The sequence below is a fragment of the Pan troglodytes genome, chromosome 5 (assembly GCF_028858775.2).
Source record: "Pan troglodytes isolate AG18354 chromosome 5, NHGRI_mPanTro3-v2.0_pri, whole genome shotgun sequence".
In the NCBI taxonomy this organism is placed as follows: domain Eukaryota; kingdom Metazoa; phylum Chordata; class Mammalia; order Primates; family Hominidae; genus Pan; species Pan troglodytes.
Window position 1 is genome coordinate 71,765,828 of NC_072403.2, and position 13,103 is coordinate 71,778,930.

The window sequence follows — 13,103 nt, forward strand, 5'->3', positions numbered from 1 at the left end:
GGTTTATTTCTACTCCCTTTGAATCTGGACTGACCTATGCATTATTGCTTGACCAATAGAAAAAGCTTACAATAAATGACCACTTAAAGAAAGAGGCCCAGCTATCCCAGCTGAGCCAGGTCTTCAGCTCACCCACCCGCTAAATGCAGAAGCATGGCAGAGCCTAGGTAGGGTGATCAGGCTCTCACTTTGCACATGAATGACTGATTTCCTGAGATGTTGGCTGGGCAGGCGCGCAGAAACCTTTTGAGTACTTGACCTGTGTCTCTATCAGGATGAGTCAGAGATCCCGATCTGGTATTACTCAAAAGTACCAGAGTATTATTATTTCTGGAGTAGTCAAGGTCTCAAATTGTTGATAAAACCAAACTGGTATTCATAACTGGTCATATCTATGTGTCTGGACTGCTCAGTTTAATCAGATTGTCAGCATACCAGTAAAAGACATTTGTTTACCCAAAACAGAAACTTTGACTCATGCTGGCTTAAATAAGGACAGATTTTAATAAGGAAAATAATTTACTTATATAAGTATGTATCCAAAGTTAGGACAGACATCAGGATTCACAGATTCAGTCATTAATCAATGTAACTCTAGAAGTTTCTGTCCTGCTTCTTTCTAAACTATCATGCAGAATATTTCTTTCTATGGCTGATTGTCTCATGGTCATAACATGGCTGCCAGAGCAATTGGCACTAAGACTTCTTCACAATCTGGATTGAATTACTCCTGGAAACAAACAGACAAAAAAATTAGAAACTTTTCAGAAAATATTTTGTCTCATTAAGTCGATTGCACTATAAGTCCACTCCTAAACCTTTCACCAGCAAAATGTGGAATTGCTACTATAACAGTTCTTAATCAGGATCAAGCCCTGAAGCTCAAATTCAGCAGCTTCCCTTGAATTACACAGGTTGCCTAAACAGAAGGTGGAGGCTGAAGGACAACAAGGATAATGACTGTTGGGCAGTAAAATGATGTTCACAGTAGTCCATTTTGTTTAGGGTCTCAAAGGGTCTACCATAGTCAGTGCTTCAAGCATGTCAGTCTATGTAAATACAGTGGTCAGTCTGTCCAGTTTATTATTACGTCTAGATTGTTTAGTCTGTCTGGGCCTGTTTTCCACTGCTATATTCTTGAACATAGATAAAGCCTTATGAGTGGATTTTGAGAAGAATGTAAAGGTGAAAGAAATATCTTACAATCATTTTAAAATACAAGCTTCTTTACCTAGCATTCCCCTTCAATATTGGGAACTCCTTTTATTGGTCAGCTCCTTTAACCTTACTTAATCTAGTTCTGCACCAAGGTTCTGATGGGAATGGTGAGTTGTTCCAGCCATGGGGCATGAATTAAACCTGCTCTCCTATTCTCCTAGCATGGGTATTCTCATCCTATGCTTCAGGAAATCTGAGTATCAGTGCTTCCCCCACAAGCAGCCTCATCCACGCTTATAATCTCAACAAAGACCTTCTGTTTTTGCCAAAGTATCCCAGATTCTATGGCCTGCGTATATCTACTCTTCCCAACCACCCTAGGTTTGGATAGTGAAGCACATTATGAGGAATTATTGTAAGGCTTAGAATGAGATTGACTTCACGTAAGCCTCTGTCTGCCGGTTCTGCACCCCTTGGAAAATCATTTAACCTCTTTAAACCTCACTTTGCTTTTCTGTAAATATTGAATTAATAATAGCACCTAGTCATCATTTTTGTTTGAAGTTGAGTGAGTTCATGAGTCGATGTATATTAAGCCATATTAAAACAGTGCTTAGCAGAGATAAATGGTTGGGTACAGTCTATTAATGTGCTGTACTTCACACACATCTCACACACACACACACACACACACACACACACAGTTACACATATGCAGAATATTTAGATATATTTTCCAAGGTTCAGATTTACATTTTTTCTGTGATATCAGTGTGTGACATGTTTATTGATTGGATTGATTGAGTGAAAACCCCACTCAGCTGAATCCTAGGAAACATCATAAAAACTACGACCAGCTGAGTCTCAGGGAAACATGCCTAAGCACTTTATATAGAGAGATAACACCACAATTTGTTCAGTCAACTAGATTCGAAACCTCAGAGTAATTGTTTACCATTCCCTCTTCTCCACAACCAATTAATTCGCAAATCTCACAGATTTTCATTCTGTAAACTCTTCCCCATCTGTCCCTGCTCTTTGATTTCCAATTCTATCTTCCTGATGCTTATCTATATTAATTCCTTCCCAACCTAACGTATTGTGTCTCCACTTTTAAAAAAATTCCAGCTTATTCTACAGATCATCATTAATGCCACTGCCTCTTGCTATTTGACAGAGTCCTTATGTAGTGAGGATAACATGTATTTTTAGACAACTAAGGACGGTTTGGCTGGCTGAATTTTTGGAGTTATTCTTAATGTTTCTACTTTGGGAAAATGGGTATAGATGTCTCTGCTTAGGTCCTAATTTGATTTTCTGGACAAGAATTTTTAATAAAGAGGAAAACAGCTGCATTCATTCATAGCTCTGTGTCACGACACTCACAATGTAAGCTCCTCTGAATACAGTAAAAGCTAACATCTTATGATGGAGGTGGGAGGGGACATTACCTGTTAACTTAGAAGTAACTTGACACTGGGAAATTTACATGGCACAGAAGTATTATTTTGACTTGAATCTGAACTCATGTCTTTGAACAGGAATTACTTTTTAATCTACTACTAAAGAGATCAGATAAATACTCAGAACTACACAGGTATTGCACACAAGCTAGGAGAAAGTAAAGCAATCAAAGGCCAGGGAAGTGTATGTTATAACCAAGGAGTTGTCAGTGAGACACAAGAAAATTCACATTAATTGACTCCACTATTGTTTATTTCTTGAGAAGTTATGACCACAATTTATATGATGAGCTCAAAGTTGCTTCCACAATTTGATACAAACCTTTTCCAATTTACTGTCCATTAGTCGTAGCATTGCATATAAACCAAGATGCCTATCACTGTACCATTCAATACTAATTTTTCCTCTTTGAATTAAATAAAACTATTAGATTTCCTTCAAACAGATACGAAACTTTTCAGTATCATAGCTTTGGCTTATTATTCTGTTTCTTCATAAATTCTTTCTTTCTTTAGCATCCAGGATTTCTTTTCATGATCCAAAGCCAAACTCAAATCTTACTTCTTTCCACTAACTTAACTTAATGCCTTCAGGCTGTGTTCTTTCTATGCATAAGCTTACATCATCATCTTAGTATGAAAAATTCAACAAGAAAAACAAAAATTAATCGTAATCTAATTAATCAAAGATGGTCAAGATCAATAATCTGTATACTTCTTTTTGCTATTTTCTGTAAAAATATTATGTTAATATACATGTATATACACTATTTTTTATATAGACAAGCTTTAAGAACACGAATTCGAGGGATCCAGCTCATGGCCCAAAACCTGTGTGATTTTTCAGGCCTGACCATAGGCAAACAAGTACATCACAGGGAAGTTGCCCTCCCAACACCAGACCTGGTGCAGAGCCAATGCATTGCAGTTTGTGAAGGCAGATGCAGTCAGGAACTCACTTTCCCTGGCCAGCTACCTTCTTATGCATATCTGTATTGCTAGCTCTGGGACCCAGAATTTATTAGTTGAGTGACATTGTAGAAATTACTAAAGCTTCTCTATGTTTCTTTTCTTTGTCAATCATAATAAAGATGATATTACTAACTAGTTCATAGGTTGTTTTGTGAGAACTAAATGAGATTATGAATAAAAATTAAGTTAGAATACCTAGCATATAATAATTTTAAAAATATGTTACTGCTTATTATACTCAATTTATTTGGACCAATTATAAGAAGAAAATTTACTGGCTCTGAGGGAACAAACATTTTAAGGTTACTATTGCGTTATTTTAAATTTTCTTCAGAATACTTTAAACCTATTCTCTTGTTGTTACATTATCTGATTCCTGTAATAGAGACTTCCAATGTCCTGCTCTTTTCTCCTTTATCGTATTGACCTTTTGGCTGTTGAGCAGGCCTGTGTGATTAGTTTCAGCTAGTATATTCTGATACAAGGGCTTTGCCTTACTTCCAGGTAAATTGATTGTTCCTTCGTTTCTCTACTCTTTTCCTGACAAGGGAAACTATTAAATATTGTTTTCATTTGGCAGTGTTACAGATTCTGTAGAACAACTGTGAGGAAAAGAGGTCTATCACTGTATTGCCTTAGACATGAACAAGAAGTAAACTTTTAGACCATGATTTCAGCATAATTTATTCCCCCATAATTACTATAGTACCCCTTTACTGCACCACTGTCAACCCTAGGTACTCAGAGAGATATGAAAGTGGCGATACAGATAACTGATAGCTAAAATTTGATCTTTGCCAATTTATAATGAAAATATCATTAAAGTGACATCCCTTCAATATTGGAAAAGTGAAAGGTTTTAATATTTTTAATTTATATTTATTATAGTAATAAGTACAAGACTATAGAAGAAATAGAAATATAATAATATACACCTTTAAATAATAAATTTCCATTTATGATTTTGCCCTTTTCATATTTTGTATTGATTTTTATACAATTATCTGCATTGTAAATCAGTTGCCTTCCATTTATGTTAGATGTTGTCCATTTCTTCATTCAGTTTTTAATTTTATTTATTGTAGGCATTTACTATAAATAATTTTTAAATATTTATACAGTCAAAATATTCTCATTTCTATTTTCTTTTTCATTAATCAGTGTACCTGTGCTCAGGCTGCCAACAAAATACCATAGGCTGGGTGGTTTAAACAGCAGAGGTTTATCTTCTCACAGTTCTGGAGGCTCAATGTCTCAGAGCAAGGTCTCACTATGGTTGGTTTTTGGTCAGGCTTTTCTCCTGTGACTTGCAGATGACACCTTCTTGTTGTGTCCTCACATGGCCTTTTCTCTGTTAGCATACACACACACATGCATACATACATAGAGAGAGAGAGAGAGAGAGAGAGAGAGAAGAGCCCAAGAGTGCACTTGTTCTGATGTCTCTTCCTCTTCTTACAAGGACACCAGTCTTACAGGATGAGGGCTCCATTTTTTTTTTTTTTTTACCTCATTTACTCTTAATTATCTCCTTAAAGGCCCTATCTCCAAATATAGTTACCCTGATGTTTAAAACTTCAACATATCAATTTGGATGAGACATAATTAAGTCCATGGCACTCATGCTTGAAGTTTTTCCCTATTTGAATATCAGTAACCTACTCATTCATAATTTTTGAAGATATCCCATCCATGACTTTAAATGTAAATTACATTTGTATTAATGCTATGTTGTGGCAACATTTATTTTTCTTTCTTTTCTTTTTATTTTTTTGAGGCAGGGTCTTGCTCTGTCACCGGGACTGGAGTGCAGTGGCGTGATTACAGCTCACTGCAGACTCAACCACGTGGGCCCAAATGATCTTCCTGCCTCAGCCTCCTGAGTAGCTGGGAACACAGGTATGCACCACCATGTCTGGCTAATTTTTGTATTTTTTTGTAGCAATGGGATTTTGCCATGTTGCCTAGGCTAACAATTCTTAAGCATTAGTGTTTTAATAAGTAAATACATCAGCCTATGAATTATAAGGAAAATGTAGTAAATATACAAAATGAAATACTATTTAGCCATAAAAAAGGAAATTTTGTCCGTTATGACAACATGGATGAACCTAGAGGACATTATATTAAATGAAATAACCCAGGCACAAAAGCACCAATACTACATGATTTCATTGATACAATCAAAAAAAGTTGATCTCCTAGAAGTAGAGAGTAGAATGGTGGCTACCAGGACCTGGAGTGATGAGGTAGGGTGTTGGGGAGATTCTGGTCAAATGTTACAGAATTTAGTTAAATAGGAAGAACAAGCTCAAGAGATTTCTTGTACAACATAGTGACTATAGTTAATAAAAAATGTATTGTTGACAAATGACAAATGCTAGCAGAGTAGAATTTAAGTATCCTTATCATGAAAACGACAACTATGTGAGGTAATACATGTATAAATTAGTTTGACTTAGCCATTTCACAATGCCATAAACATATTTCAAAACATGATGTTGTACATGATCAATTTATTCACTATTATCTATCAATTAAACATTTAAAAATGAAAAACAATTTGGAAATCTTACTTTTCATTTTTTTTCTCAAACTTTTATTTTGGTTTTCAAAGCTATGCAAGGTCTTTCTCATTCTCTCAGAGACAACAAAGCTATAAGATTCTGCACTAGCTCTGAAATGTTTCAGCCTGAGAGAAACAATGTCATGCCACCTCTACAAAAGGTTGAAAATATAGGTGTTAAGTAGTAAATGACAGTGCCACATTTTTTTGATTATGAAAGAATATAAATTATATTTATAAAATACAGAATGAAGAATATTAAGATTAAAAAAATACCAATAGTTTTCGTTTACCAATTGATAATACATTATGCAGTTCAATTATTCTCAAACAATGTTGATTATAACTAATAGCAGCAACATTTTACTGGCTTATATCTACAAGAGATAGATATTAATATTGTATTCTATAAGTTAAATAATATTAGAACTATTATGTTAATTTTAAACCATAGACAACAATCCAAATTTTAAAAGGTTAAAATATAATTAAATAGAAGCTCTATTTTGCCTTCGCTGACATTAAAGAATGCCCCAAGACTCTAAGGGGCATTCTTTTAATGAAAATCAAATGCAAAAAGGCAAAGGTTTGCTGACAGTCCCCTTCCATTTATGGCTGAGTCATCCAGGAAGTCTCTGTCTCTCAATATTTTCAAAAAGAAAATTGTTCTTGATCAAGAAAAGACAATGATGCTGGCTGCCTCACATGCCAAATTTAAAAAGATGCAACAAACCCTCTGGCATTGGCAGCTCCACACCCCAGAGGTGGAAGTGATCATTGAAGGTGAGTCAAACTGTCACTACACCATCTTTGGATCCATGTGTTCTTTTCAGGTTCAGGAAGACTGCATGTAAGCCAAGGTGTTGCAAAAAATCTACAAAGGATCTGGAGATTCACATTAAGCCCATTTTGTTTCTGCAAATAAAAGCATTGGTGACAGCTTCTCTACCAGTCTCTGCCCTATTCCTTCCAATGATTTTGTAAGGTTCTATCTCAATATGCAAAAATAAAGCTGGTAGTTTAGAAAGACTCACTTTGAAGCTTCAGTAAACTCCACATCTGTTCACTTGTCTCCCCATCTCCAGAAAATAACATGTCTTTCTTTTTCATTTTTCAGATATCTACAAAGCATTCCTATCATTAGATTCTAATCCAGAACCACATGGTAAATAAAATTCTGAAAAAAGTAAAAAATTACTTGTAATGACGTATGAGTGCTACTAAGTTAAAATAGATAATCCAACAGAAGCATCGTGTGAGAGAGAGTGGGTGTCTGCTTTTTTCAATGATTTGTTCACAGAAGATACCTAGTAGAAGTTGTTTTTTTTTTTCCAGATTCACCTTGTATGGCTGTTTCTGTGGATGTTTGTTAAATAAGAATATTGAGAGCCAAGGAATTCTATCAAGCAAAGATGTTCTACTCAGGTTTATGAACAGTTTTCCCCCTGTATGGCTGTACTGTTTATTCCACTGAGCCTGGCTGCATCCTTCTGCTTTGATTTATAGGGAAGGCAGAAGTCAACACCTAAAAGATGTGACTTTTAAAACAGGTGAATTTATTCTTCCAAAAATATTTCTGAAAATAGATATTTCATTGCTAAATAAGGATAAATAGGTAAATTGTTTACTTCTCACTGGTGCAATATTTTATGATTCCATTATTCAGAAAAGAATTAATTTAGAGTAGATTGCATGATTGTATTTTAAAATACAAAAATTAACTTTAATACTCATCTCAATAGGAGGGATACTAACTTTCAGTTCTAATTCACAGTTGCCTGTAATTTCAACTCGACTTTCTATTACCAAAACACATACTGCTGTGAATCCTTATTATCAAGCGGCAATTGAACATCACAAAATGGCCAGCAGATAAATAGGTAACATTAAGGAGGACTTAATAAGTCATTCAAACATTTTAATATATATACACTTTATAAGAAAAATATTCAAATTAATTTTCTCTCCAGGAGCCTAACAGAATATACTATCTAAAACATAAAGTGATGGTGAAAAGAATTTGCATGCTTCTCTATGGTCAGCACTGTCGTATACAAGTTGTAAAGAGCCCTCAAGAATATATTAAAGGGAATGTAAATAAATCACAGTGTTTCTAGTGTGACGTAATTAATCTGTGCAACAGGTAGGTCATATATAAACTTTATGGCTTTCTTTTTATAAGAACGTATTTGTATGCACTGCCTATTAAGTTTGTCAAAGACAAAATTCTGTAGTAAAACAGTCTCAAATTATCTATGAAGTTCATGCAGAAATTTTTAAATGAATTGTTTATAAACTAGTCTTACTATATAAAAGAGGTCTACTGCCTGAATTTTCTAGATTGGCTCCATGCAGATGTATCCATACACTTGCAACAAGATTTTACTTCCACCTAATACAGTATCTGGATTTTACATCAATGATTTAGAATTCGATTAAGATAAGTCTGCTTTCTTAAAGTAAAATACTATATTATTAAAAACCTCTTAATATATAGTTTATTAAAAACTAAACTCTCTATTTTGCCAATATACCAGTTCAGGTTTTATTTACTTACTAAAATAGTAAGATAATACTTCTAATAATAGCATAAAAACCTTTTTAAAAGTCAAATGAAGTAGTTAAATTAAGTAGTGACCAGGAAAGTTAATGCTCTCTGCCAATCATACTATATTTCCCTTGTCCATTATTCTCTAACCCCTCTAAAACATGACCACGTGCCTTCTCTTCTCTTCTCAAATGCTCAGTAATTTCATTTCAACAATCACCCCAAGTGCATTCTTTCTACTCTCCTGTGGACCTGAAGCAATCAGAAGAGGATTTACTCAAAATACCACCACCATATCCAATACCCACCAGTCTCCTTAATCATGTCTTCTGTCCTGTTTCTTTAACTAAACTGTGCTAAATTTCATCCTTGTTAACTCTTTTAAAAGCCACTATGCCAGCAATTTTACCATCTTATTTATTTGTCATCAAATTTTTCTTTTCTCTGGACCATTTTTATGAGTTTATAAGCATGCTGTATTACTCCCATCTTATTATACTCACTGACTCCAATTTGGTTAGTGGTCACCTTTTCTCCTCCCCATCTTTCAGCAACACTTTTCAAGATATTAAAGGGAATATACTTTTGTCTCCTATTGCTCAATATCATTGTCTCTTGAATCAACTCCAATCAGAATTTTGCCTTCATATTATTCTGTAGAGGGTTCTGGAAATACGACCTCCAAAGTCCAGTGGTCAAAGCTGAAGTATGTATGTAGTAATTTATGTCTTCAATTTTTTTCATAGTAAGCCCAACCAGAGGCTTATCAACTTCATTTAAATTTTGTGGAATCAGACTTTGAATTTGCTGGTTCTTTTAAATGTTTTCCTTTTTCTAAATTAATTGATTAATATTTTAAGTTTTATCATCTTTGATTTTGCTTGGTTTATGCTTAAATTGCTATAAGGTAGAATCTAAACTTGATTTTAGGTCTTTATTATTTTCTAATATGGGCATTTAATAGTATAAATTTCCCTCTATGCACTGCTTTTATTTATCTCTTTCATGTTGAGTAAGTTGATTTTAATTTCCATTTACCTTAAAATGAAAAATTTTAAATATTTAAAATTTTTTCTTGAGATAACTTCTTCGACTTGTGATTTATTTAGAAATATATTGTTTAATTTCCAGATATTTGGAAAATTTTCAGCTAACTTTATGTTATTGAGATCTAGTTTAATTCTGTTGTAGCCTAAGAAGAAACTTTGTATTATTTATATTTCAAAAAATACTTATGTATTATAGCACACAATGTGGTCTATTTTGGTTAATGTTATATATGTGCTTGAGGAGGATGTATATTGTGCTGTTGTTGGATAGAGTATTCCATATATTTATGGTATTATAGATCAAGTTGATTAATAGTTCTATTGAGATTATCTCAATCTGACTGATTTTCTGCATGCTTGACATTAGTTACTAACGGAGGGGTGTTAAAGTCTCCACCTATCATAATAAATATATGTATTTTTCCTTTTAATTCTATCAGTTTTAAACTCATTAATTTTTGACACTCTGATGTTAGTACATACAAATTTAATGTTGCTGTGTCTTGGAGAATTGACCACTTAAATATTACACAATGCTCAACTTTATCAGTGACAGATTTCCCTGTAGAAAGCAGAAATTAATATAACTAGTCCAACTTTTTTGATTACTCAGCAAGGTGTATCTGAGTTTATAAAAGTATGACATTTATTTATAAATACCATATTTATAAAATTTATAAAATACGGTTCTATGTTTCAATTTGGTTTCTTATAGGCAATGTATAGTTGTGTCTGTTTTTAAATCATCCCTTATAATACCTGTTAACTGGTGTATTTAGAACATTCATTGAAAAAGTGGTTGTGACACAGATTTATAACTTTCATGTTTTAGTCATTTCTATTTGTTGTGTTTCTTTTTCTCCTTTTGTTACCTCATTTTCTGCCTCTGGCTTTTCCATTTTATCTCTCTTCTTAGCATATTGATTATATTCTTTTTAAATTTTTTAGTTTTTGCCCTAGATTTTTCGGTGTGCATACACAATTAATGTTAATTTACCTTCAAATAACACTGTGTCATTTCACATATAGTGCCGTGACCTCTTAACAGAGTATTCCAATTTCTCCCTCCAGTTACTTATGATATTGCTCTCATTCATTTTATTTACAATATGTGCTATAATCATCCAGTACATTTGCTACAGGTTGACTATCCCTTATCTGAAATTCTTGAGACCAGAAATGTTTCAGATTTTGGAATATGTGCATATACATAATGAGATGTCTATGGGGTGGAACCCAAGTGTGAACATTAAAGTATGTTTCATTTACACCTTATACACAACCTGGAGATAATTTTATTCAATACTTTAGATAATTTTGTGCCTGGAACAATGTTTTGACTGCATTTTCACTGCAGCCTATCATGTGGGATCGAATGTGGAGTTTTCCACTTGTGACATCATGTCGGAACTCAAAAAATTTTAGATTTTAGAGCATTTTGGATTTCAGATTTTCAAATTAAGGATGCTCAATATGTACTATAATTAGTTTAAACAAACAGTTGTCTCTTAGATCAATTAGGCATAAAAATAGTTTTCTAAACTAATAAAAAATAGTTTTACTTTACCTTCATGTATTCCTTCTCTTCCCTTTTCTATATAGATCTGAATGTCTTACCTATATGATTTTCCTTCTCCCTGAAGAAGTTACTTTCATATGTCTTTCAGAGCCTGGGATAGTCTTTATTTCTCCCTTTCTGTTGAAGTCCAGTTTCTCAGTTTATGGCTTCTGCTCCAGGTAAGCAGATCTTGTCTTTGACTCTGCAGATTCATCTGTCTTTCCACATTTTCGTATGGCAGTTTGCCCTCCAAACTTAGTTTTCTGATTAGTGAAAGAAAAATGAATTTCAGTTTTTTTAGGATTGTTTTTATCATAAGAAAGTGACTGTTTGCAAACTCTTTTCATGCTGGATTTGAAACCAGAAGTAAAATAATACTTTTTAATATCTGTCCTTACAGTCTATACATTTTTATTAATGACTTGTGCCTTTTAGCAATATAGCTTCCATCTAAAGAAAGTCAGTTGCGATCTTCTGATAACAATATTTTGACACTTAAATTCTTTTATGAAAAAAATGAAACAATTGTTGGTAGCTTCCTGTAGTATTACTGTGTTATCATTTTTATGTTTATTTCTTACTGGCTTGTGAAGAATTCCCTGATATTTATTTTTATTCATGCTCTGATGTGTCTTAGCATATTTCTAATTTATTTAAATTGCAGGTTAGTGAAATAATAAGTTTTAAAGTGGTTTCATTCTGTAAAAATCTGTGGAACAATAGATTGAAAGCATAAAATAGAGTGAAGAGAATCATGCCATGTTCTACGGGGAGATATGTTTTACCCTTTAGCAGCATATTAGAAATGCACGCTTTAGAAATGGAGGCAAACTACACTGTACATCCTCCCACAAGACACATTTCTCAGCCTTGGGCAGAATTTTCCTCTTGGCAGAGAACTTTTTTGTGACGGGAAAGCTCACGAGTTTAATCTATTTATTATTTTTCGTACTAACAGAAATCAGCACACAGAATTTTAAAGTACATTAAAAGAATAAGCCATTTGCTTTTCAGAATGGTTTTATTTGGCCAAGATATGTCATAGTTCTCCATAAAGTTTGTCAATATGTTTCATTAGAATTTAAAAACAAACTAAATGTACACCTAGAATGGTTTTGTTTGGCCAAGATACATCATATTTCTTCAAGAAGTTTGCCAATATGTTTCATTAGAATTTAAAAACAAACTAAATGTACACCTAGACTTATCTAAAAAATTGGAATATACAATACTAAATATGAAGCGAGTTTCAAAGATTTGTTAAAAACGCAATAAAAAAGTATTTTATCTTGAACTATAACAGCCAAGTATTAATTATACTTTTGACTTTTGAAATATTCAGTGATATTTCTTAACAACATGAAGATATACTTTTTAAAAATCAAGCAAGACAATACATTTCAAGAGGTTATCAGAAAAACATTCTCACTGTATCAGGTGAGAATGTAGACACAAAAGTTTTACTATTTTTTGCTTTGTTCAGGCACCTGGCAAGTAGAAAAATTGCTACATACATATTAAATTATATGAAGTTAATGTGTTTATAATTAATATATTCAATATATATTTCTTTTGCTAACTTCTTCCATTGTCCTCTTCACTTTTTATACATGGAAACTTCTTTAAAGCATCACAAATGATCAGAAAATTACAATATAATTTGCATGTGCTATTCTTTTTGAGATTGCTACATCTCTTTTAGACAGAAAGTGTCCTTGAGTTATCAACATTGGAAAGTAGCCTCAAGTTTTTCCTTAATATTATTAAAAATCATAAATTTATAGCGCTA

The 13,103-nt window shown here is 33.2% G+C and overlaps 1 long non-coding RNA gene across 5 annotated transcripts in view; it reads left to right on the top strand.

Annotated features, from left to right (window-relative positions):
* LOC129144266 (uncharacterized) overlaps positions 1-11,699 on the top strand; it is a 49,602-nt gene extending 37,903 nt beyond the window's left edge. For 3 of the 5 annotated variants that reach the window (XR_008548539.2, XR_008548538.2, XR_008548537.2), the window contains exons 2-7: positions 5,375-5,492; positions 7,277-7,324; positions 7,495-7,709; positions 7,934-8,039; positions 8,130-8,302; positions 11,424-11,699. This is a non-coding gene — a long non-coding RNA (uncharacterized LOC129144266). Of the gene's footprint in view, positions 1-5,370; positions 5,493-7,276; positions 7,325-7,494; positions 7,710-7,933; positions 8,040-8,129; positions 8,303-11,423 lie in introns of all 5 variants that reach the window. The other 2 variants (XR_008548540.2, XR_008548541.2) reach the window with 2 other exon arrangements.
* Positions 11,700-13,103: the final 1,404 nt, after the last annotated feature.